General features: G+C 41.0%; 1 protein-coding gene across 4 annotated transcripts in view; it reads right to left on the reverse strand.

Annotated features, from left to right (window-relative positions):
- The window catches only part of Prlr (prolactin receptor), a 199,129-nt gene that overhangs the window by 118,504 nt on the left and 54,098 nt on the right, over positions 1-26,527 (reverse strand). The window lies entirely within an intron of this gene.

Consider the following 26,527-nt stretch of genomic DNA (forward strand, 5'->3'; position numbering starts at 1 on the left):
TATCTATCTATCTATCTATCTATCTATCTATCTATCTATCTATCTATCTATCTAATGGACCTTCATTATCTAATAATTACCAAGCAATTTTGTGTGTGTGTGTGTGTGTGTGGTGCAAATAACCTCATCTAAGTATGAGTTTTGAAGTACCAGGGCTTGTAAGCCAGAACAAGGCTTTACTCTTCACTATGCTATGGCAATATTGCAAGCAAACTGTTCTGCTTTGTGTGTGTGTGTGCACGCCCGTTGATTTCCCTGCTCAGAAATCAGATTGCTTGTTAGTGGCTTAGAGGAACGAGCTTTCAGAGCTTACAAACCAGTGAAGAAGTAGAATACAAACCACATGATTTCAGCATGTGTGTATGATCTATGGGACTCCAAAGAGGCTCTGCATCTCAGAGACATGCTAAAAGGTCAGAGCAGGATGTGGCAGCCATTCCTCTACCCACAATGTCTGCACTTCCAACCAGACTTCAGCCGGCAAACATTTGTGCCTTCCCTTGTCTTCTCCTTCCTGCCCATTTCCTGTTCTGAAACTATATGTTCTGCAGCAGAGTCCTATTGCTTTCCGATTTCCACTGTGAACTAAAGGTATAGGGAGCCCTGGCAGGAGCAAGCACTGGATAGGGGTGGGGAGAGGTGAGCCTGCTCTGTATCCCTCCTTCTGCAGCATCACTGGAGGTTGTCCCGGGCTGACTGAGGAAGTCAGAGAGAGCCCATTCTAAAGAACATTCCCTCCAGGGCTTGTGCTGATTGTCCCCATTCCTCTTCCCTTTCAGGCTTAAGCTGGTCCTAGAACTTGACAGGAGCTCATCAGTTAGTGGATTCTGTCATTTTGACATTTTACCAAACCCTTCTTAAACTGTCCTGTCTCCTGTAGGGCACCCAGCCTATGGGCACCTATCTCTTCAAAGTGGTGGCAAAATGAGTTTTCTCTCCTCTGGATCTGGCTTCCTTGGTGGAGAATGGAGACTTGAGGTTTGTTTCTCCCTGGCTGGGTATTACTTTTAGTGCAAAAGTGACAGATGAGAATTTTTGGTTTTGAGCAAAGTGTTAATATTTTTTGTGTGTTTTTTATTTTTATTAATTACAGTTTATTCACTTTGCATCCCCCCTGTAGCTCCCTCCCTCCTTCCCTCCCAATCCCACTCTCCCTCCCCTTTCTCCACCCATGCCCCTCCCCCAGTCCACTGATAGGGGAGGTCCTCCTCTCCTTCCTTCTGATCCTAGTCTATCAGGTCTCATCAGGAGTGGCTGGATTGTCTTCCTCTGTGACCTGGTAAGGCTGCTCCACCCTCAGGGGGAGGTGATCAAAGAGTAGGCCAATCAGTTCATGTCAGAGACAGTCCCTGTTCCCCTGTCCCCATTTGGACACTGAGGTGCCTATGGGCTACATCTCTGCAGGGGTTCTAGGTTATCTCCATTAATGGTCCTTGGCTGGAGTATCAATCTCAGAAGACCCCTGTGCCCAGATTTTTTGGTTCTGTTGCTCTTCTTGTGGAGCTCCTGTCCTTTCCAGGTCTTACTATCTCCCCCTTCTTTCATAAAGTTCCTTGCACTCTGTCCAAAGTTTGGCTATGAGTCTCAGCATCTGCTTTGAGACCCTGCAGTGTAGAGTCTTTCAGAGGCCCTCTGTGGTAGGCTCCTGTCCTGTTCCCTGTTTTCTCCCTCTTCTGATGTCCATCCTCTTTGCCTTTCTGAATGGGGATTGAGCATTTTAGCTAATATTTTTATTTAAGGGAAAATGAGTCCTGGTTCAGATAACGAATCTGAAAAAACAAAAATTCATTTTATCACTTGGGTAAGAAGATGGTGTTTAATGCTCATGCTCCTTAGCTTAAAATTAAAAACAACAACAACAAAACAAAACCAAAACACAAGCTTTTGGGTCTGTATTTTTTTTTCTTTCTTTATGATATTTCCAGAAATATTAGCCCTGAAAAAATTATCTGGTTAGAGAAGCACATCTTCTTCCCATCCTTTGCCTCTGTGTCCCCACATCCCCCTGCTCTGTCATCTTTATTCTTATTCTATCTTTCCCCACATCACTGTGCTTCTTTTTCCATATCCCACCCGTGAGATGACTTAGCAAGGTCTTATTTTCCAGGGACAACCTCGAAGTGTTGGCTGACAAAACCCAACATCTCGCTAGAGTGCTTCATTTTTATGAGAGCCCCTGATGGTCTAGAGGCTTTACTGTGATTGGCAGGCTGACAAAACTGAGTTACTGGTTTGGGCATAGGATTCAGTTTATCTTCTTTTTCCTCTTCCCACTTCTTGTTCCCTGGAAGCTAGGCAGTTTCTGCACACCCCCGCACTGGGGACAACAGGGATCCAGAGGGGGACTGAAGAGGGGGGCTGAGGAAGGTGGGTGGGTGGGGATGTCGTGGTTGCAAGGACACTCTAGCAGAATCATTCACACAGGAAGATTAGCCTGAAGCCTGTGATGCTTTAACATTTGGTAACAACATGCACAGACCTGCACCATCTCCTGCAAGCGTGACTTCCCAGGTTGGAAGCTAAGTCTTTTCTGGCTCTCTTTATATCAGGCAACAGAAACTTTTCTGCCTCTTACCTCTTCAAAAGGCCATGTTACATCCAGCTGAAAAAACACTGGGACTTCCACAAACAAATTATGAAATAAACATAAAAGAAGTTGTTGATATGCATTTTTTAAAGTATAGTTTGTGAAATCATTCCTATGTTACATGAAGCTCTGGCTTACTGTTTTTTGTTTGTTTGTTTGTTGGTTGGTTGGTTTCTTCTAAAAATGTTATTATTGGGGGAACACGCACACACATATGATTAAATCATCCATACCCCTCGGTGAACAACAAAGTGTTCCTTGCTTCCTTTTCAAACAGCCGTGATGTGGACATTCCTGAGCCTCATGCCAGACGCCAACACACACACTACTTCCTTGCATCATATGCCATTATGCCCTTTACACAGTTTTTAATGATTCCCTCCCCTCTGCCCCATATCAAGCCACTTTCTTGGGACTCCTTGACTCCTGTTTCAGAATCTTGTTTCATGACATGTGTTCTGAAACCTACACACTTGACTTTGCCCTTGTAAATTCTCCCAGGATGGGACTCTTGTCTGCATCATTGAGCCTTAGGCAGGAGATTATGGGGGAAAATATACCCTGGGAACCATCTGAGCCTCTGGTACTTGCCTAGTCTGGAACAGATGTTCTTCTGGTCCCAGGCTTGATTGCATCATACTCTCAGAGACAGGGTAGGTCTGATATTGTCAGCCTACCTGACAATTACAGTTGTCTCATACCCACAGGGTATAATTCAAATATTATTTTAGAGTTAGTTTGTATGGGGCCATAGTAAAAGTCCTCACAACCTCAAAGATCAACAATCAAAAAATGGGACCTCATGAAACTGAAAAGCTTCTATAAGCAACTGAAAAGCTTCTGTAAGCAAAGGATACTGTCATCAGAACAAAACGACAGACTATAGACTGGGAAAGGATCTTCACCAACCCTATATCTGACAGAGGGTTAATATCCAAAATATATAAAGAACTCAAGAAGTTAAACAGCAACAAATCACGTAATCCAATTAAAAAATGGGATACAGAGATAAACAGAGAATTCTCAATAGAGGGATATAGAATGACAGAGAAACACTTAAAGAAATGCTCAACATCATTAGTCATCAGAGAAATGCAAATCAAAGCAACCCTGAGATTTCACCTTGCACCCCTCAGAATAGCTAAGATGAATAACTCAAGTGACAACACAAGCTGGAAAGGGTGTGGAAAAAGGGGAACACTCCTCCACTTCTGGTGGGAATGTAAACTTGTACAACCACTTTGGAAATCAATCTGGCCCTTTCTCAGACAATTAGGAATAGTGCTTCTTCAAGATCCAGCTACACCACTCCTAGGCATATATCCAAAAGTTGCTTAAGTATACAACAAGGAGATTTGATCAACCATGTTCATAGCAGCTTTATTCGTAATAGCCAGAACCTGGAAACAACCCAGATGTCCCTCAGTTGAAGAATGAATACAGAAATTGTAGTACATCTACACAATGGAATATTATTCAGCAATTAAAAACAAGGAAATCATGAAATTTTCAGGCAAATGTTGGGAACTAGAAAAGATCCTGAGTGAGGTATCCCAGAAGCAGAAAAATACACATGGTATAGACTCACTTAGAAGTGGATATTAGAAATCTAATATAGTATAAACCTACTGAAATCTGTATACCTAAAGAAACTAAGCAAGAAGGAGGATCCTTGGTAAGATGATCAATCCTCACTCAGAAAGACAAATGGGAAGGACATAGAAAGAAGGGGAAAACAGGGAACAAATCAGGAACCTACCACAGAGGGCCTCTGAAAGACTCTACCCAGCAGGGTATTAAAGCAGAGGCTGAGACTTTGAGTGTAGGGAAACTTATGAAAGAAGCAGGAGATAGAAAGACCTGGAGAGGACAGGAGCACTACAAGTTGAGCAACAGAACCAAGAAATCTTGGCCTAGGGGTCTTTTCTGAGACTGATACTCCAACCAAGGACCATGCACAGAGACAGCCTAGAACCCCTGCACAGATGTAGCCCATGGAAGCTCAGTGTCCAAGTTGGTTCCATAGTAATGGTAACAGGGACTGTTTCTGACATGAACTCAGTGGCTGGTTCTTTGATTACCTCACCCTGAGGGGTGGGGAAGCAGTCTTACCAGGCCACAGAGGAAGACAATGCGGCCAGTCCTGATGAGGGACCTGACAGGCTAGGGTCAGAAGGAAAGGGAGGAGGACCTCCTCTATCAGTGGACTTGAAGAAGGACATGGGAGGAGATGAGGGAGGGAGGGTGGAATTGGGGGAGGGGTGAGGGAGGAGGGTATAGCTGGGATACAAAGTGAATAATCTATAATCAATAAAAACTAAATTAATTAAAAAAAAGGAAATTAAATTTCCCAGTCTCAAACAGAAGAAGCCTCTCAAAACTGCCCTCATTTTTCTAGTCTGTCTGGGGGCTTTCTTAGGTTTCTTCCCACATGTTCTTGCTCTCCTGTAAAATAGTAATTGAACTTGGAAACCGAGAACCTGAATGAAAGAAGGGACATAAGTCCCCAGAAATATTACTAAATGAAGATAGTTGCTGTAATATTTGGTGCTGTTGTCTTTACGAATCAGTTGTGGCTACCTGTACATGGTCTGCGCATACATACACATGAAAGGAAGATGGAAAGAGATGATTAGGAGTGGATTCAGTAGGGGAAATGAAGGTAAATGTGTTCACGATACATCATATATAGGCCTGAAGAAGTCAGAACTCAAAAAAGAAACTTCATAAAATGAAAAAATATTTCCAGTGTGACAGCGAATGTTCTTTATATATTTTTGTATAACAGTGTCCATGTCATAAACATAACCATGTGGCCCCATCTGTATTTGCTTGTTTTAACGAACCTTCAGCTTGTCGCTACTATAATTTGTTAATTCACAATTGTCTCCCCAACTTCTGACTCATTCAACTCTTTCTTACAACTTCTTCTAGTTTTATTCTTAATGTTGCCCCCAAAATTAAGGCCTAATTTCAGTGCTTATTTATGAATCTGCTCCAAAATTCTCACAGTTTAATTTCAACATTGATACTTTTTGAACATTATTTTTTTCCCTTTAAATTTGAGAGAACTCATATAACAACCGCCTTTTTAAAAATTAAAATTCAGAGTTTTTTATTTTCTTTATCAGCTTTGAATTCATTGGCAAAACCTTTTTTTTTTTTCACAGCCAGAAGGGGAAGTCGTAGTAGGAGACCTATTATGTATCTACACTCTGTTTTGTTTTTTCTTCTGCCCTTGGCAAACTAATATAGCATTTCTGTCTTTGGATTTACCTATTCAGGACCTATCATATAACCAACAAGTAAGTGAACTTTAACATAGCATAGTAATTTGACCCTCATCTGTGTTCCAGACGGCATCACTATGTCATCTAGTTCATTCTTTTTTACAGGTGAACACTACTCCATTATGTTACTTAGCACACTTTGTTTTTATATTCATTGATAGACATTGGGGTTTTTTAAAAAAACCTTTGTATAGTATTATAGTAATGTTATAAACACTTTTGTATGAAATATCTGTTACCAATGCAATATATATTGTTTCCAGAGCCAATGGCGATAGAGAACAACAGAGACACTGCTTTCAGAACCTAATAGGGCAGTTATGCTGATGAATCGATGGTGATTGTGTTAGCACACACAAAACCTATGTAAGCTCAGGCAGGTATAGTCTCAGCGTGGGAAGTTGAACAGGCTGTCACTAGGTGAAGGGATGTTGCATTTGGTGGCTTTGGTGAGAAGGAGAATCAGGTTTCCTTAATGACGAGACCCTTCACAGGCCAATCAGTCTGCAGGGCCAGGCCCTACACCCAAGACTAGTCAGGCAACACAAACTGGACTCAGTGGAGGAATAAAAAATAGGACTCAAACTTGCTTGCTTGGGTAGGGAAAGGTGAAGAGGGAAATTGTGGAAGAAATTTGTGAAAGGGAGGTGAATATGTTCAAAATACATCATATGCAATTCTCAAAGAATTAATAAAAGATAATAGACGAGATAGAGAATACACTTATATAATTAGGTATATGTAACAATAATTAGAGAAAAGGAGGTCAGTGACTATGTAATTGAGAGAGAGCAAGAGGAAGGGATACATTACATGAGAAGGGTTGGAGGGAAGAAAGGGAAAGGGGGACACAATGTAATCATATGTTAATCTCATAAACTAGTTTTTCTTTGTGTAGGTGAAATGAGGGAATAATTTGTTAAAAATAGTTTTGTCTATGAATCTATCAAAACCAATTGAAAATTTAAAAACCAATTTCTTAAAATGAAGCACCATATTTAGAGAACAGAGCACATTTATGGAAAATCACAAAGCACTCTTATTAGTAATCATATACTAATTAGATAAATCAAAGAAAGAAAGCGTTGAAGTATGATCCATTCCTGGAGATCCTGATTGTGTGAACATATATCTCACTGTGATTAAGGTTTTGAAGTAGCATTTTTTAGTGTGTGCAACCTAGTTAAACTTCTTATCACTAATGAATCACCTGCCTCCTAGTAATGATTTCATCAGAACTCCTGAGATTAATCCAGTGATTTTTAAACTTGTCCAAACTTGAATTCTTCTGCCTCTTTTTTTAAAATACATTTAGGTTAAAGGTGTTTGGGTTCTTCATATGCACTGAAGCCAGTCCCTCACAGCTCACTAATTCTGACAACTCTTATTCTAACCCTACCTAGGACATGTGGTTCTTCCCCAAATTTCTCTAGTGAGAATAACAACCAATTCCAGAAATAGGATTTCTTCACCCCTGAACACGCAATCTCTGAAGTGTCAAATACATGCTGAGGTATCTGCAAAAATTTTCTGTTATAGTTTGGATATAGTTTGATTGTGTCCCTTAAAAGTTCATATGATATCCAAAATATGCTCAAGTACACAGCAAGGGCATTTGCTCATCCATGTTTGTAACAGCTTAATTCGTAATATACCAAACCTGGAAACAACCCAGATGTCCCTCAGTGTAGGAATGGATACAGAAATTGTGGTACATTTACATAATGGAATACTACTCAGCTATTAAAAACAAGGAAATCGTGAAAATTTCAGCCAAATGGTGGGAACTAGAAAAGATCATCCTGAGTGAGGTAGCCCAGAAACAGAAAGACACACGTGGTATATACTCACTTATAAGTGGATACTAGGCATATAATATAGAATAAACCTACAAAACTCTCTACACCTAAAGAAGCTAAGCAAGAAGGAAGACCCTAGGTAAGATGATCAACCCTCACTCAGAAAGAGAAATGAAATGGACATTGGAAGAAGGAGAAAACAGGGAACAGGACAGGAACCTACCACAGAGGGCTTCTGAAAGACTCTACCCAGCAGGGTATCAAAGCAGATGCTGAGACTCATAGCCAAACTTTGGGCAGAGTGCAGGGAATTTTAGGAAAGAATGGGGAGATAGTAAGACCTGGAGAGGACAGGAGCTCTACAAGGAGAGCAAAAGAACAAAAAATCTGGGCCCAGGTGTCTTTTCTGAGACTGATACTCTAACCAAAGACCATTCATAGATATAACCTTGAACCCCTGCTCATATGTAGCCCATGGCAGCTCAGTATGGAAATGGGTACCCTAGTAAGGGGAACAGGGACTGTCTCTGACATGAACTCAGTGGCTAGCTCTTTGACCACCTCCACCCGAGGGGGGAGCAGACTTGCAAAGCCAAAGAAGAAGACAATGCAACCAGTTCTGATGGGACCTGATAAGCTAGGGTCAGATGGAAAGGGAGGAGGATCTCCTTATCAGTGGACTTGGAGAGGGGCATGGGAGGAGATGAAGGAGGGAGGGTGGGATTGGGAAGGAATGAGAGAGGGGCCTACAGCTGGGATACAAAGTGAATAAATAGTAATTAATGTAAAAAATAAAAATTTAATTAAAAAGAGATGGAAGAATCATAGAAGCCAACTACTTAACAAATCCAAGAATGACGGCTCAAAAAAGGTAAAAAAAAAAAAAAAAAAAAAAAAAGTTCATATGATAGATAGGAATTTGATTCCTACCATTGTGGTGTTGAAATGAGGTGAATTCTTTATGTGTCAGATTCTAGTGAGATGTCAACGGGGTACTTTTCTTGCAAAGGAAGTTATCATGGTTCTGTATTTAGAGTCTTTAAGAAGAGTGTATTCTGTTCTTATCCAGAACAGCTTCCTGTTTCACTATGGGATATTTTCAGTTAACATATACCTCCATTATGGTACTATCTGACATGTTGTGAGGTGGCCAGAAGGCTGCTACCAGAGATCAAATCAATGGGACTGCCTAATCTGGATACTCTTTAGAAGAGTCCTTCTACTAGACACTTTGTTATAGCAACATAAAATGGACAAGATGTTGACCGAACAAAGGAAGTGATATGTTTGATAGTTCAGTCTACACCTCCATTCTTGCCATAGCTTTCTATCATTATATGAAACATCCACGGCTGTTTAATTTTACTTGTCTTTCAATATTCACTTTCTCAGACAACTAGGAATAGCGCTTCCTCAAGATCCAGCTATACGACTCCTAGGCATATATCCAAAAGATTCTCAAGTACACAATAAGGACATTTGCTCAACCATGTTTGTAGCAGCCTTATTTGTAATAGCCAGAAGCTGGAAACAGCCCAGATGCCCCTCAGTGGAAGAATGGATGCACAAATTGTGGTATATCTACACAATGGAATATTACTCAGCAATAAAAATACAAGGAAATCATGAAATTTGCAGGTAAATGGTGGGATCTGGAAAAGATCATCCTGAGTGAGCTATCCCAGAAGCAGAAAGATGCACATGGTATATACTAACTCATATAGACATATAATATAGGATAAACCTACTAAAATCTGTAAACCTAAAGAAACTAATCAAGAGGGAGGACTCTTGCTAAAATGCTCAATTCCTATCCAGAAAGGCAAAGAGACTGAACATCAGAAGAAGGAGAAAAGAGGGAACAAGTCAGGAGCCTGACACAGAGGACCTCTGAAAAGCTCTGCCCTGCAGACTATCAATGTAGATGCTGAGACTTATGGGCAACCTTTGGGCAGAGTGCAGGGAATCTTAGGAAAGAAGTGGGAAACAGTAAGATCTGGAGAGGACAGGAACTCCACAAAGAGAGCAACAGAACCAAAAAATCTGAGCACAGGGGTCTTTCCTGAGACTGATATTCCAACCAAGGACTATGCATGGAGATAACCTAAGACCCTTGCACAGATGTAGCCCATGGCAGTTCAGTATCCAAGTGGGTTCCATTGTAATAGGAACAGGGACTGTCTCTGACATGAATTGATTGGCCTGCTCTTTAATTACCTCCCCCTGAGGGGGAAGCAGCATTACCAGGCCACAGAAGAAGACACTGCAGCCACTCCTGATGAGACCTAATTGACTAGGATCAGAAGGAAGGAAAAGAAGTCCTCCCCTATCAGTGGACTTGGGGAGGGGCATGCATGCAGAGGGTGGAGGAAGGGAGGGATTGGGACAGGAGGAGGAAGAGAATCACACGGGGTATACAATGTAAATAAAGTGCAATTAATAAAGAAAAAATATTAAAAAATATTCACTTTCCATTTTATAGTATCTTCTGAGCTCTCCTATTTATTGCTGTTTATAGGTCAAGTGATCAAAATAGATAGCACAGTAGATGAAATATGAGCCTTGTCTAAACTGAACTTCCAGCAAGTGAACAGATACATTACTCTCTGGTCATCATCACAGATGCACAGGGGACTCAACTTCAGCCTTGGAGAAGGTCACACAGTGACTTCACAAAGCACTCCTCCAGCCTTTTCATGAGTGGGTCACATGTCACTTACTGTGTCATATATACATATATATATACACACACATACATGCATGCATGCATACATACATATTTGAAAGCACTGTTTCTTCCATTTCTTCAATTATTTTTTTTTTTTTTTTGGAGAGCAGTTGCCTAAAGGTCTATCAGCAGATGAATAGAAAATGAGGTGCAAATATAAAATAAGATTTATTCAACAACAGTGATAAGTAATATTACAAAATTTACAGGAAAGTAGGTGGAAGCAGAAAACCTTACATTGATTGAGGTAATTCAGACTCAGAAAAATAAATACCTCATATTTCTACATCCTTTCTCATATGCTGACCTTAGCCTTTAACTGCTCGATACGTATTCCTAAGTAGAAGTCAAGCTAGGTAACTAAGAAAGAATCCATATGAAATAAAGATTTTAAAGATAAGGAATGGGGAAGACAAAGAGCAAAGAAGATATTGGAATACTCTCAGGGCTAGAGCAGGGCAAGGAGAGACATGGAGCTGAAAGAAGATAAGTGGGAGAAAAAGATAAGTAACCAAACTGAAATCCATACAAAATTCCCGTGTGGAAACCTGCTGCAATATAAACCATTAAAACACACACACATACACACAAACACAGTTAGTATGTTCTTGTACAAAAGAGCACACACACGCACAGAGGGAGAGAAAAAGAAAGAGAGAGAGAAATGTTCTTGTAATAAACAACACATTCAAACTAAGTCACAAATGGCTGATTCTTGAGGTTTGTAGGAACAAAGAACATTAGAGCTTACCTCTGTAAACGGTTGGATATTGAGTATCATGCTAGCCTCTGTTGACAAAGTTTGCACCGAAAGTTATTTGCCAATCTGTTTAACCAGGAATGATCTCATTAAGAGCTAAAACTTGTCAAAGTCATGCCCAATAATCAAAGCATTGTTTCACACTAATTAGTTATTAGAGGTCAGCTATAATTTTCTCTAATAGAATGGTGAGCCACACCTTCCAGCAAAGGAAAAATGAGAGAATCATTTGGCACCCCTAATTTCAGTAGGACTGAAAGTAGCACTCGTGTGCTTGGAGTCATTTCAAGATATTTAATGAATAATAAAGTTCAGAAACATGTCAGGGGGTATGCTGTCAATCAGAGTGTTATATTTCTAAGTCCTTTCCAATCTCCTAATATATTTAATAGCATTAGATTTAACCACCCAATTCTCCTGGTCTCAGAACTCATTTATGGTTTAAGATTAAATCTCTGTATAGAAGAAGAAAGAATGAGTTCAAGGCTCCTGCCCACTTTTTCTTCTAACAGGTTTAGTGTGTCTGTTTTTATATTGAGGTCTTTGATCCACTTGGACTTTAGTTTTGTTCAGGGTGATAAGTATGGATCTATTTGCATTTTTCTACATGTAGACATCCAGTTAGAGCAGCACCATTTGTTGAAGATGCTATCTTTTTTTCATTGTATGGTTTTGGCTTCTTTGTTTGGAGTCAGGTGCCTGTAAGTGTGTGGATTTATTTTTGGGTCTTCTATTCAATTCAATTGATCCACCAGCCAGTTTCTATGCCAATACCATGCACTATTATTATTATTATTATTATTATTATTATTATTATTATTACCGTTGCTCTATAGTATAGCTTGAGATCAGGAATGGAGATACCTCCGGAAGATCTTTTATTGTAGAGGATTGTTTTAGCAATTCTGGGTTTCTTGTTATTCCATATGAAGTTGAGGATTTTTCTGAACAGAACACCAACAGCACAGGCTGTAAGATCAACTATAAATAAATGGGACCTCATGAAACTGAAAAGCTTCTGTAAAGCAAAGGATACTGTCATAAGAACATTACAACAGCCTCCAGACTGGAAAAGGATCTTCACAACCCTATATCTTACAGAGGGCTAATATCCAGAATATATAAAGAACTCAAGAAGTTAAACAGCAACAAATCAAGTAATTCAATTAAAAAATGGGGTACAGATCTAAACAGAATTCTCAATAGAGGAATATAGAATGGCAAAGAAACACTTAAAAGAAATGCTCCAGGTCCTTAGTGATCAGGGAAATGCAAATCAAAACCACCCTGAGATTTCACCTTACCCCCATCAGAATGGCTAAGATGAAAAACTCATGTGACAACACATGCTGGAGAGGTTGTGAAGAAAGGGGAACCCTCCTCCACTGCTGGTAGGAATGTAAACTTGTACAACCACTCTGGAAATCAATCTGGTGCTTTCTCAGACAACTAGGAATAGTGCTTCCTCAAGATCCAGCCATACCACTCCTAGGCATATATCCAAAAGAGGCTCAAGTACACAATAAGAACATTTGCTCAACCATGTTTGTAGCAGCTTTATTTGCAATAGCCAGAAGCTGGAAATAGCCCAGATGCCCCTCAACTGGAGAATGGATGCAGAAATTGTAGTACATCTACACAATGGAGTATTACTCTGCAATGAAAAATAAGGAAATCATGAAATTTGCAGGTAAATGGTGGGACTTGGAAAGGATCATCCTGAGTGAGGTATCCCAGAAGCAGAAAGACACGCAGGGTATATACTCACTCATATAGACATATAAGATATGATAAACCTACTAAAAACTGTACATCTAAAGAAACTAATCAAGAGAGAGGACCCTGACTAAAATGCTCAATCCCCATCCCAAAAGGCAAAGAGGATAGATATCAGAAGAAGAAGAAAACAGGAAACAACCTAGAAACCTGCCACAGAGGGCCTCTGAATGGCTCTGCACTGCAGACTATCAAAGCAGACACTGAGACTTATGGCCAACTCTTGGGCAGAGTGCATGGAATCTTATGTAAGAAGTGGGCAATAGTAAGATCTGGAGAGGACAGGAACCCCACAACGAGAGCAAGAGAACCAGAAAATTTGAACACAAGGGTTTTCCCAGAGACTCATATTCCAACCAAGTACTACGCATGGAGATAACCTAGAACCCCTGCACAGATGTAGCCCATGGCAGATTAGTGTCCAAGTGGGTTACATAGTAATGGGAAGAGGGACTACCTCTGACATAATCTGATTGGCCTGCTCTTTGATCACCTCCCCCTGAGGGGGGAGCAGCCTTACCAGGCCACAGAAGATGACAATGCAGCCACTCCTGATGAGATCTGATAGACTAAGATTAGAAGGAAGGAAAGGAGGACCACCCTTATCAGTGGACTTGGGGAGGGGCATGCGTGAAGAAAGGGGAGGGAGGGTGGAACCGGGTGGGGAGGAGGGAGGAGCTTATGGCGGGATACAAAGTGAATAAAGTGTAATTAATAAAATAAAATAAAATTTGAAAAAAGAGAGAAAAAAACCTCAAGTGACAACACATGCTGGAGAGGATGTGGAGAAAAGGGAACCCTCCTCCACTGCTGGTGGGAATGTAAACTTGTAAAACCACTTTTGCAATCAATCTGGCCCTTTCTCAGACAATTCAGAATAGTGCTACCTCAAGATCCAGCTATACCACTCCTAGGCATATATCCAAAAGTTGCTCAAGTATACAAGGAGATTTGATCAACCATGTTTGTAGCAGCTTTATTTGTAATAGCCAGAATCTGGAAACAACCCAGACGTCCCTCAGGTGGAATGGATACAGAAATTGTGGTACATTTACACAATGGAATACTACTCAGCTATTAAAAACAAGGAAATCTATTTTCATTTTTCTGCATGTAGACATTCAGTTGGTCCAGCACCATTTGGTGAAGATGCTGTCTTTTTTCCATTGAATGGATTTGGCTTCTTTGTCAAATATTGAGTATTCATAGGTGTGTGGGTTTATTTCTGGGTCTTCTATGCGATTCCATTGATCCTCCTTTCTGTTTCTATGCCAATACCATGCAGTTTTTATTGCTGTTGCCCTGTAGTACAGCTTGAGATCGGGAATGGAGATACCTCCAGATGATCTGTTGTTGTACAGGATCGTGTTGGAGATTCTGGGTGTTTTGTTTCTCCATATGAAGCTGAGAATCTTTTTTTCAAGGTCTGGAAAGAATTGAGTTGGTATTTTGATGGGAATTGCATTGAATCTGTAGATTGCTTTTGGCAGGATGGCCATTTTCACAATGTTAATCCTACCAATCCATGAGCACGGGAGATCTTTCCATCTTCTGAGATCTTCTTCAATTTCTTTCTTCAAAGACTTGAAGTTTTTCTCAAACAGGTCTTTCACTTGCTTGGTTAGAGTCACACCAAGGTACTTTATGTTATTAGTGGCTATTGTGAAGGGTGTTGTTTCCCTAATTTCTTTCTCAGCCTTTTTGTCTTTGGTATACAAGAGGGCTTCTGATTTTTTTGAGTTGATTTTGTATCCTGCCACTTTGCTGAAGGTGTTTATCAGCTGAAGAAGTGCTCTGGTTGAATCTTTGGGGTCGCTCATGTATACTATCATATCATCTGCAAATAGTGACATTTTGACCTCTTCCTTTCCGATTTGTATCCCCTTGATCTCCTTTAGTTGTCTTATTGCTCTGGCTAGGACTTCAAGTACAATGTTAAAGAGATATGGAGAGAGTGGGCAGCCTTGTCTTGTCCCTGATTTCAGTGGGATTGATTTAAGTTTCTCTCCATTGAGTTTGATGTTGGCTATAGGCTTGCTGTATATTGCCTTTACTATCTTTAGGTATGTGCCTTGTATCCCTGATCTCTCCAAGACTTTAAACATAAACGGGTGTTGGACTTTGTCAAATGCTTTTTCAGCATCTAAGGAGATGATCATGTGGTTTTTCTCCTTCATTTTGTTTATGTGGTGGATTACATTGATGGATTTCCATATGTTGAACCACCCTTGCATTCCTGGGATGAAGCCTACTTGGTCAATAGATCCATATTTATCACCCTGCACAAAACTAAAGTCCAAGTGGATCAAGGACCTCAACATAAAACCAGATACTCTAAATCAGTTGGAAAAAAAAGTGGGAAACAGCCTAGAACTCATTGGCACAGGAGACAACTTCCTGAACAGAACACCAACAGCACAGGCTCTAAGAGCAACAATCAATAAATGGGACCTCATGAAACTGAAAAGCTTCTGTAAAGCAAAAGACACTGTCATCAAAACAAATAGACAGCCTACAGATTGGGAAAGAATCTTCACCAACCCTTTATCTGACAGAGGGCTAATATCCAGTATATATAAAGAACTAAAGAAGCAGAAAAGCAACAAACCAAGTAATCCACTTAAAAAATGGGGAACAGAGCTAAACAGAGAATTCTCGAAAGAGGAACATCGAATGGCAGAGAAACACTTAAAGAAATGCTCAACCTCATTAGCCATTAGGGAAATGCAAATCAAAACGACCCTGAGATTTCACCTTACACCCATCAGAATGGCCAAGATAAAAAAACTCAAGTGTCAACACATGCTGGAGAGGTTGTGAAGAAAGGGGAACCCTTCTCCACTGCTGGTGGGAATGTAAACTGGTTCAACCACTTTGGAAGTCAATCTGGCGCTTTCTCAGACAACTAGGAGTAGTGCTACCTCAAGACCCAGCTATACCACTCCTAGGTATATACCCAAAATTTGCTCAAATACACAACAAGGACATTTGTTCAACCATGTTCGTAGCAGCTTTATTTGTAATAGCCAGAACTTGGAAACAACCCAGATGTCCATCAACGGAGGAATTGATACAGAAATTGTGGTATTTTTACACAATGGAATACTACTCAGCAATCAAAAAGGAGGAAATCATGAAATTTGCAGGCAAGTGGTGGGATCTAGAAAAGATCATTCTGAGTGAAGTATCCCAGAAGGAGAAAGACAAACTTGGTATATACTTGCTTATATAGACCTACAAGATATGATAAACATAATGATATCTACACACCTAAAGAAGATAATCAAGAAAGTGGACACAGGCGAAGGTGATTAATCCTCATTTAGAAAGACAAATGGGATGTGCATTGAACTTATGACAGGAGTCTACCACAAAAGGCATCTGAAAGACTCTACCTAGCAGTGTTTCAAAGCAGACACTAAGACTCATAACCAAACCCTCGGCAGAGTGCAGAGAATCATATGAAAGAAGGGAAGTTAGTATGATATGGAAAGGATAGGAGCTCTACAAGGACCAAACATATCTGGGCACACGGTCTTTTCTGAGACTGACACTCAACCACGGACCATCTATGGATATAACCTAGAACTTCTGCTCGGATGTGGCCCGTGGTAGCTCAGTAACCAAGTAGTTTTCCAAAGTAAGGGGAACACGGACTATTTCTAACAGGATCTCAAGGGCAGGCTGTTTGACCCCCCCCCCCCCCAGGGAGGAGCAGTCTGTTAGGCCACAGAGGAGGACTTTGCAGCCAGCCCTGAAGATACCTGATAAAACAGGGTCAGATGAAAGGGGAGGAGGTCCTCCCCTATCAGTGGACTTGGAAAGGGGCAGGGAGGAGACCAGGGAGGGAGTGTGGGGTTGGGGAGGGAATGAGGGAGCAGGATACAGCTGGGACACAGAGTTAACAAAATGTAACTAAAAAGAAAAAAATAATAAAAAAATAAAAAAATAAAAGTGTCAATTTAAATAAAAAAAAAAAAAACAAGGAAATCATGAAATTTGCAGGCAAATGGTGGGAACTAGAAAAGATCATCCTGAGTGAGATATCTCAGAAACAGAAAGCCAGACATGGTATATACTCACTTATAAGTGGATATTAGACATATAATATAGGATAATCATATTAATATCTGTACACTTAAAGAAAGTAGGCAAGAAAGAGGACCCTTCTTAAGATGCTCAATCCTTATTCAGAAAAGCAAACGGGATGGACATTGGAAGAGGGAGAAAACAGGGAACAGGACAGAAGCCTACCACAGAGGGACTCTGAAAGACTCTACCCATCAGGGTATCAAAGCAGAGGCTGAGACTCATTGCCAAACTTTGGGTAGAGTTATGAAAGAATGGAGAGATAGAAAGACCTGGAGGGGACAGGAGCTCCACAAGGAGAGAAAAAAAATCTTTTCTGAGACTGATACTCCAACCAAGGTCCATACATGGAGATAACCTAGAACCCCTGCACAGTTGTAGCCCATTGCAGCTCAGTGTCCAAGGGGTTCCCTAGTAAGGAAAACAGGGACTGTCTCTGACATGAACTCAGTGCTGGCTCTTTGATCACCTCCCCCTGAGGGGGGAGCAGCCTGACCAGGCCACAGAGGAAGACAATGGAACCAGTCCTGAAGAGATCTGATAAAGTAGCATCAGAGGGAAAGGGAGGAGAACCTCCTCTATCAGTGGACTTGTGAAGGGGCATGGGAGGAGAAGAGGGAGTGAGGATGGGAGTGGAAGGGAAATAGGGAGGGGGCTACATCTGGGATACATAGTGAATAAACTTTAATTAATAAAAAAAAGAAGAAGAAAGAGAATGAAATAATTTTCATCCCATAAATTCTTTTTTAAATGATGAATGGGAGTAGATACCAAATGTCTTTCTAGCAGAAAAAGACTTAAGAGAGATGGCTGGGATAGTCACACTACATGTGTGTAAAACGTTCTCTATGTTGTTTGGTCCACACAATTTTGTTTTTGAAGGTTCTTTTGGAGGTGTCCTCTCAGTAGTCTGAAGAGATCATTTCAGGTCTTCAGACTATTGCTAGGTAGAACTGATGAATGATCACACATGGTCCAGGATGTCATTCTATACCAGGCTGACCTATTACTACCACTCATTGAAAGCTTGGATATTTCTACCAGAGAAATAGACTGATCCAGACAGATCGGTGTACAAAATATTTCAGACAAGCGAGTCTTGTGAAGATCATTTTTCTGAGCATAGCTACTGTTTCTGTAGGTGCCAGATCAAATAAAGAACACTTCAGAGCTGTTGATCTAGACAAACTAAGGTCCGGGGTAACTGACCCTTTTAAGCCAAGTCTTATTAAAAATAGAAATAGTCTCTTTCTCTGAGAAGTAAGCTAGACAGTGATCTAGAGAGCACACAGATTTCTATTCAGATAGGTTTAATTATGAGTGCCATAGCAATAAACAAAGAGAAGAGCACAGAAAAAAAGGCAATGGAGAACAAGGGCCATCACATGGAATTACTTCCAGTTCACATTTATAGATTCCAGCCCATATTTTCTCTCCGCTCAAAATTTGCATATTGGAATCCATATGCTGGATGCAGGAGTGATAGAGATGTTCTGTGTTCTGTTGGAAGCCTTGGATTTGACCTGACTGAACAGTGAAGGGATGAAGAAAGGACAGACACAGACACATGTACAGAAGATCTGGGATCAGGTGGGCTGTGTTTGTTTGATGGAGGGCACTGGCTACTGAGACAGGTTGGAATCTAAGCTTGGTTGTTATGTATAAGACATGGAGGCAGTTAGCTAGTCTTCATGGGAGGTCAGGCTATCTCAGACTCTACACACCTGAGAGGAGGAGCTGCAATTGCTTGTTTTTGCACATACTGGCGAACACCCACACTTGCACAAACTGTCAATGGTAGTACTCGGACCAAAGGAAGGCTTTGCCAATTCTGAGCCTAAATTGCATGGGAAAGACCTTGCTGATTTGCCTTGGGTCTGAGGCATTATTCCTTGATGTGGTGATGTCTCTGTAAACAATACACATTCACTAAGGTCAGCATATGCCCTTTACATCTTCACTTGAGACTTCCTCAGCTATGTGCGGATGGCTAGCACGTACTTCCCATGGCTGAATCCAACCCTGGAGTATGCCAGCAAAGCATATAATTCTTAGCATTTTAAAATAATGTTCATTTTATAGGCAATCCAGAATGAAGAACTCAACTTAACTGCTCATTCTTGGCATCATTCTGTCTCCAAAGAGTCTAACTGGCATTGTCTGTGATGTCAGTGTGTTGGCTGAGGACATGAAACACAAGCTTGTTGGGCCACATGTTATTGGTGTTGGGATGAAGCTGCCATATTTCAGTATTTCACACAGAAACAAACTGCTGTTACTCCTAGGAGTGAAAAACACTTGGCTTGATAGCAGAAGGCTGCTGCTGGTCTCCTCATGATATAATTCATTCTGATAAAGGAAGAGGATGGCTGCTAAGAGCCACAGAATGTGCCTTGAGAGGGACATTCCTGATCTTTCTCCCTTTCCTTTTATCAGCGGTCAGCTGTGTAGATTCCATGTCCTCTGTACTCCAAAGAACCAAAGACCCCCAACCTCAGTAAGAACAAGCAGTCCCCAAGAAGAGACTTAGTCCCTTTTTATCTTTCTTTTTCCTATTTCCCCTGGTCATGTAAGTGTGTCTTGTGAGGAGACCAAAAAGCTTTGGATAAGTCTTTGGGTAGGTTAAGCGACTGTTACTGCAGTGTGGACAGTGGGGCAGCAGAATCTTCGCATAAGCCCTGGTTTCTCTTGAGGAAGAGGCCATGGCAACCACATTGAACAGTGGGAGTTCCAGAAATTTTATTTTCTGAGCTTCACGGCCAATATAATTCCACTGGACTTCATTCATGTTTCCTTTATGCCAAAGGAATAGCTGTCATTCACTAGACCAATAGGGCTTGTCACTTTTCAACTGTACCCTAAGTATAACAAAAATGCAGCTGCATTTTTCTTTCATTAGATCACAGTGCAAAAGAAATATATTCCTGCATTTGCAAGTCAGCATATTTAAATTCTCCCATTGGCTTTAAGAGATAAAAATTGCTTTTCCTTCTATAACAATAATCTTCTACATTTACTGAGTGTTCATTAAGTGTCAGTAACAGTTGCAGTTATGCTAACTGATTAAAAGGTACTGATAGTTCAAGGCGCTTACGCACTTTCACCTCTAGCAGATTCAGTATATCCGGTATGTTGAGGTCTTTTATCTACTTGGGCTTTAGTTTTGTGCATGGTGATAAATATGGATCTATTTGCATTTTTCTACATGTAGGTATCCAGTTAGACCAGCACCATTTGTTGAAGATGCTGTCTTTTTTCCATAGTATGGTTTTGGCTCCTTTGTCAAAATTCAGGTGTGCATGGTTGTGTAAGTTTATTTTGGGGTCTTTGATTTGATTCCATTGATCAACCAGCCTATTTTCATGCTAGTAGCATGCAGTTTTTATTACCATTGCTCTATAGTATAGCTTGAGGTCAAATATGGAGATACCTCAGACATTCTATTATTGTATAGGATTGTTTTCGCTATTCTGGGTCTTTTGTTTTTCCATTTGAAGTTTAGAATTGTTCTTTCAAGGTCTTTAAAAATTGTGTTGGTATTTTGATGGGCATTGCATTGAATCTGTAGATCACATCCTCGTGATGGGCCACAGGGGAGAAAGATGAACTCAGTTCTCATGTGAACAGATAAGCTGGGGTCTCTGGGTAGGGTATCTGAGGAATAGGGAAAAGGGGATGAAGTAGAGAGGGTGGGACTGGGAGGAGAGAAGAGAAGGGTCATCACCAAGATGTAAATTGAATATTAACAAACAAACAAACAAACAAACAGCTAGTTATAACAGCAGAGCCAAACATTATCACTTCTATCTTCATACAAACACAAAATCATTCTCAGAAACTAATTAAGTGAAGATGTGGGGTTTGAAACCTATGGTCTTAAGCTCTACAGCCCATGCTCTTAGCAGCATCATGGTTCTGTCTACTGTGACCCTTGGCTTAGCAAAGAGTATACTTACAACATGTTTCCCTAAGGTTCTCATTGTTGAAGACACCATGCACTTCAGATGAAGCATCCAGAGGCTCCAGAGATGTAACTGACTTGAATGTCTCCTTCTTGAGGACTATATTTAATGGTTTCAGGAGGTACCATGCAAGCTTCCAAAGAACAGAAACAGCCAAAAGGCCTACCTTTTTATTACACCCATGATCTATAACATAGTTTTACATACATATATGTATGGATATATATAATAACATAGTTATACATATTTACATGTAAATAAGTTATATATAACTATAGTTATATAAGCTATATAATTACAACCAACATGGCATGGTAATACAAATGGTTCAGTAGTAGTGGCATACATACCTTGGCAGTAGCCAACAGCTCTCTAATTGGACTTAAGAGCCACTCAACAAGAGGGAAATTATGCTTGTTACTGAAAACTTAGCCAATTACCAAGGGCTAGTGAAGTCATAGATTTTGGAGGAGAAACTACAACCACCACTTTGCTAAAACAGAGTAATTCCTAACTAGAGTCCCTGTACTCACAGATAAGTGTAGTGTTTACCCTTCATTGAGGAAACTTTCTTTGCAACTGACAAGGAGACCCTTACAGTAAACCATAGCCAATGAAAACGTACTGAAGAACCCAGGCTCTTGCTAAAAAATACCTCCTGCACCTAAATCTCAGGGATTACTACAAAAGAAGGGGCAGAAAAATTGTTAGAGCTAGAGGATCAGGGAGATTGCTCTAAGATTGTGTTTCCTAGGAATGTCAAGCTGCACACACAACGTCTCACCAACACGATTGCCTAAGCATGAACTGAGCAAGGGCAACAATAGACATGCTAAAGTGGACAGGGAAAGCCCACTGATCTGATTTTATTTTTAATTTTATTTTTAGTGTGTGGGATGGCTGAAGTAAGAAATTGCGGTTTGTACAACACTGAGACCATAGACACACTTTTTTGTTCATCTAGTTAACATTCACAAAGGACCCTCTTTGCATCACTCTAACAGGTTCTTTGCCTGTGTGTGTATTTAATTTATTTTTAAAATTTATTACAATTTATTCACTTTCTATCACAGCTGTAGGCCCCTCCTCCAGCCCCTCCCAATCCCGCCTTCCCTCCCTGTTCTCCTCCCATGCCCCTCCTTTAGTCCACTGATAGGAGAGATCCTCCTCCCATTCCCTCTGACCCTAGTCTATCAGCTCTCATCAGGACTGGCTGCATTGTCTTCCTCTGTGGCCTGGTAAGGCTGCTTGCTCCCCCTTCAGGGGGAGGTGATCAAAGAGCAGCCACTGAGCTCATGTCAGAGACAATCCCTGTTCCCTATACTAGGGTAACCACTTGGATACTGAGCTGCTATGGGCTACATCTGTGCAAGCGTTCTAGGTTATCTCTATGAATGGTCCTTGGTTGGAGTATCAGTCTCAGAAAAGACCTCTGTTCCCAGATTTTTTTGTTTTGTTTTGTTTTGTTTTGTTTTGTTCTGTTGCTCTCCTTGTGGAGCTCCTCTCCCCTCCAGGTCTTTCTATCGCCCCATTCTTTCATAAGATTCCCTGCACTCTGCCCAAAGTTTGGCTATGAGTCTCAGCCTCTGCTTTGATACCCTGCTGGGTAGAGTCTTTCAGAAGCCCTCTGTGGTAGTCTCCTGTCCTGTTCCCGGTTTTCTACCTCTTCTGATGTCCATGCTCTTTGCCTTTCTGAATGAGGATTGAGCATTTTACCAGGGTCCTCCTTCTTGTTTAGCTTCTTTAGGTGTCTAACAGGTTTTTTAGCCCTCCATCAACTCCCTGGCTGGTGCTCCCTGTTCCCCCGTAATATGCTAAGAAAAGCAGTTCCTTAGAGAGCAGGCAGCTTAAGGGATCCAGTCTTCTCCTTGTAATCTCTGTTCACTGCTCCTACTTAAATTATTTTTTACATTATTTATTTATTCATTTGTATGTTTGTATGTATGTGAATGCACATGTGCATGTGTGTATGTGTGTTACAACATGCCCAATGCACGCAGAATTAAGAGAAAAACTTTCAGCCATCAGTTCTTCCTTCTACCACATGGTTCCCAGGAATTTGAACTGAGGCTTGTGTGATCTACCTAGCCATCTTCTTGGCCTTGCTCCTGCTCCTACTTTTATTATTTGGAACCAAGAAGACCCTTGTCTATAGCACTGATCTTTAACAATAGATAGGTATCCAGTTTCTCCAAGGAAACATTGTAATTCCTCCTCACAGTCTCTAGGCTAGTCATCCTGCTTCTTTGCAGCTCTCCACTGGAAACATTCTGAGCTGCCAAATATGTCTTGTTAGAGGTACATCACAAGCCCCAATAAGAAGCTCTTCATAGGCACTTGTATTAAGCCTCGGGTCTCTACTCAAGCTTACCAGACCACACCATGCCTCCTATGACCAGAGTGTCCTGATTCTAGGCTCAAGTCTCCCTCTAGAGGATAGCAGCATTTTTCCCCCTTTAATTTAACCAAGTCCAGGACACAGAAAACACTGTCTCCAGCATTCAGGTGTGCTCCCTACTCCTCTTAGTTCTTACTGGAGGAAAAGCCACAGAGAAGTCATGAATTAGTTTGCCTGAGGTTGGCCACAGACACATGTTAACATACAATAATTTTGCTTTAGGGTGGCAGCCCAGCACTGAACAGCCTCAGGGTTATGGATTAGTGTCTGCAAACAGCAAGAAAGATGTGTTTTGAAGAACTTCATCAACTTCTTTTGCCCACTCTGAACTGAATACTTTCCAAAATATTTTTTCCCAACAGAAAGATGTCAGTCTCTAGTTGCCTGAGTTCAGTAGTATTTGTAACAGAAAGATAACTCAAGAATGTTAAAGTTTAGATGTCAAATATCAACTGTATATATGGGATGAGTCCTAATGCTTCAGAAACTTGGCCTTTGTATGTGTGTGTGCCCTCGCTTATGAGACTTTGGTCTTTTAAATGTCAGTGACATCACTGAAGTCCTGATAATGGCTAGCTTATCAGCTAATGAAAAGCTTTTCCTGGAGGAGAACATTTGTTTTAAGCTAGAAGATAAGGCCAAACCAACAACTCTGGTGGACTAGGATGCTCAAATTTGTTACCATCCTAGTACCCACCTCATTTCATCTATACTTGGATGTTGTGTCTCCTTGGAAGAACAATCCTGCCTGGACCTCAACGTCTTCAGGTTGAGATGCTACCTTACCAAAGGCAGGATTCACCAGTGCTGTTAGGAGATGGCGTGATAGAGGTTTAAGCATTTTGACTGTGTTTACCCAATCTTCCTAATAAGGCAAGAAGCCCCACCCACAACCCCAGGTGAGTCATATGACTGTACTTGGGGAAATGGAGTAGCTGTTGAGATTTCTGGGGCCACACAGATAGTAAATACGCAATGAATGAAAGTGCTACTAGTTTAGAATGATGGTATTTCGATGTGACTCAGGCCATAGTCACATTACGTCATCAGGAAAAGCTTTGTTTCACATAAACAAAATTTCAAAGAACTCAGAGAGACTTTAGAGAAGCGAGCTTCTGGTATCGAGCTCTTCTTGTGTAGAAAGCAATTTGCACTGCTGGTTGTGAGTTTTGCTTTCTAGGCTCAAGACTTGTCCTTGCTTCAGAGGACTCATGCTTATTCTGGAATAGGACAAAATTCCTATGTCCCTTTTATTTCACCCCTTTGGGTCCATGTGACTTGTAAATCAAGTCTCCTGAAAGCTTACAGTTTCTGCACACAGTGGGTGAAGTTATCTTTAAATATGCCAGAGGTCATGGCTGGCTACTCCACTTTCCTTCTCAGGTAGTATGATTTTATTTTCCCCAAACACTGCTCTGGTTGCCAGTCAAACAGGCACACACATTTTCCTAGAAAAAGCTTCCAAATGTGTTCTTCAGGATTTGTATCTTGGACTTCTTTTAATAAAAATACTGTCCCCATTGTTTGTGTGTCCACCGTTCTGGACTGTGAGGAGGAACCCAGTGGGAACAAAGTCCTTTTGGACATGTTCTTCTAGAAAAATCAGTACCCTTACAGTGACACCTTGCTCCAGTGCATTGTGGAATTGTTTGTTAATAATTAACCCGGAGCTCTACCTAGAGAAGGCAGCTGTTGCACATGTCCACTGCTGAGAACTAACGTTGAGGGTATGTCAAGGGACTAGAGCAGTCCAGAAATCTTCCTGAGACTGTCCCGTTGATGCTTCTGGAGAGGGATGGGTGACAGGAGAACTGTTGCTACTTTGCTGCTCATTTCTGCTAGAAATCCCTGAAACAGTATGAGTTTTTCCAACCATGTCACTGCTCTCTGATACAACAAATATCTGGGTTGAAAAGTATCTTAGATACCATGGAGCTCAAAGAACATATTCCTGTAACCATGTGCTGTCCTGGATGGCAGCAGACTCCATCTGAAATGTATGTGGCATTATTGAAAGGCACTGTTAGATGAGCAATTGATCTTGGACTTCAAAGACTTACTGTGACAAAGGGAATGGTAGGTATCTCATTCATAATTATACTGTCATGTATCAAGTTGATATCTGGATGATATTTGAATGAACAAAATAATTAAGAGCTGGGGAGATGGCTTGGTCTGCAAAGTGCCTGCTGCACAAAGCAAGACATGAGCTTAGATCTGCAGCATCTATTTATAAACCCATGCTAGGGGCACATGCCCTTGACCCAAAGGCGGGGGAGATGGAAATAGGAGACTGCCTGGGACTTGATTAGGTAGTCTTGGTGAATTGGTCCAAGTTCAGTGAGAAACCTTGTCTCAAAACAAACAAACAAAATATAACAAGGACCAATAACTTATCCTCACAGTAATCCACAGTATGACACCAAATTCCCAAACTGGACTGTAAAATCCAGATTCACCATAGAAGGTATAACTTAGTTACCCAGAGAAGTCATCGATACCTTGCTGAGGCCTCAGTTTATACAGAGGAGGCAACTTTTTTTCTTAGATTCTGAGAGGTGCTAATGCTGATTGGAGCTCCTGGGCTTTGATGCACCTGCCTCTCTGAGTCAAAGATAAGACAGGGAGGGTGGGAGAGCCAGGATAAGCCTATCACCGTAGAACATTCAGCTATCTCCCACCTAACCTGTGCTACCCTGAATCCTATTCCACATTCAGCTGAACAATTCCTGGCATCAGGTAGTAAAAAAAAAAAAAAAAAAAAAAAAATTCTTGTGTAACAATTTCTTTCATCCACTGGAGAAGAATTTCCCTTGGGAAACTGAATATTTCTTGAAATAAGCATTCTTGCTTGTCTGTCTGTACCCTTTGATGATTCTGCTCACTCTCAACAGTCAGATCCTTGCTCCTACTCAGCTTGAAGTCAGCTAGAAAGAGGGAATCTATGGAGGCATGGGGCCAGGATTGTGAGAGGGAAAATGGAGGTATTGGGAAGTGTGTCCAGGTTACGAGGTTCAGGCTCTTTAGTCAACAGCTGGAAGCCATTGGGGAAACCAGCTTGCATAAGTCTGAAGCAGGTATAAGAATATGTACTTAAGAGAATTCTTAGAAGGAACAAATGTAGGCTTCTAATACCAA

Source organism: Psammomys obesus, unplaced genomic scaffold (assembly GCF_907164565.1).
Source record: "Psammomys obesus unplaced genomic scaffold, mPsaObe1.curated_primary_1811, whole genome shotgun sequence".
NCBI classification, from domain to species: domain Eukaryota; kingdom Metazoa; phylum Chordata; class Mammalia; order Rodentia; family Muridae; genus Psammomys; species Psammomys obesus.